Raw genomic sequence first — 1,146 nt, 5'->3', positions numbered from 1 at the left:
GGAGTACAGGGGTATAAACAACAGACAACAGATATGGTCAGATAAGGTGAGGGAATGGGAAACAAACAGATAAGTATGACAGGTATAAAGAGTATAGAAAGAGTATAGACAGACAGCGAGTATTGTAATTTAGTAATTCTGAGAGGTATTACACTCTATACTCTATACACAGAGAGCAAAAGAAAATAAATAAAAGAAAGTGAGAGTATAGAGTATAGAGAGAGTATAAGAGAGCAAAAAAGGAGAGTTAGTCTATGAATACAACGGGTATAGACCAATACAACGGGCTAGACTAATTACAACGGGAAATAAAAAGTTAGTCTACAATTACAACGGGCATAGACCAATACAACGGGACAATAAAAAAATAGGCATTTTAATTTATTATACTATACTCTATAGAGAGTGTATAGAGAGGATATAAAAAGAATAATTCAGAGTAGACAACTCAAAAACAACAAGAAAGGGAAACAAACACATAAAAAGAGAGAACAGAGTGAGGGGAATGGGAGTATGTGCGTATAAACAACAAACAACAGACATGGTCAGATATAGTGTGAGAATGGGAAACAAACAGATAAGTATGACAGGTATAAAGAGTATAGAGGTATAATAGAAAGAGAGGAGGAATTGCATTTTCATATTTCTGAGGGGATAATACTCTCTATAGAGTATACACACACAGAGAACAAAAATAAAAATAAAAGAATAAGAATAAAAATGAGAGTATAGAGTATAGAGAGAGTGTAAGAGAGCAAAAGTGAGTATAAAGTGAGTTAGTCTATGAATACAACGGGAAATATAAAGTTAGTCTATGAATACAACGGGCATAGACTAATACAACGGGAAATAGAAAGTTAGTCTATAATTACAACGGGTGTAGACCAATACAACGGGAATAATAAAAAATAGGCATTTTAATTTATTATTATACTCTCTATAGAGTGTATAGAGAGAGAAAGCAAAAAGAGAGTATTTCAAAGTAGACAACTCAAAAACAGCCTGAAGGGGAAACAATCACACTAACAGAGAGAACAGAGCGAGAGGAGAGTGGGCACAGGGGCATATATCAGAAATAATCAATAAATGACCAGACATAATCAGATAAGGTCAGATAAGGCCAGATATCGTGTGAGAATGAAAAAT

The sequence above is a fragment of the Nematocida parisii genome (genome assembly GCF_000250985.1).
Source record: "Nematocida parisii ERTm1 unplaced genomic scaffold supercont1.9, whole genome shotgun sequence".
Taxonomy (NCBI): domain Eukaryota; kingdom Fungi; phylum Microsporidia; genus Nematocida; species Nematocida parisii.
The sequence above is the reverse complement of the archived record's forward strand: the minus strand, read 5'-3'. Positions refer to the sequence as shown.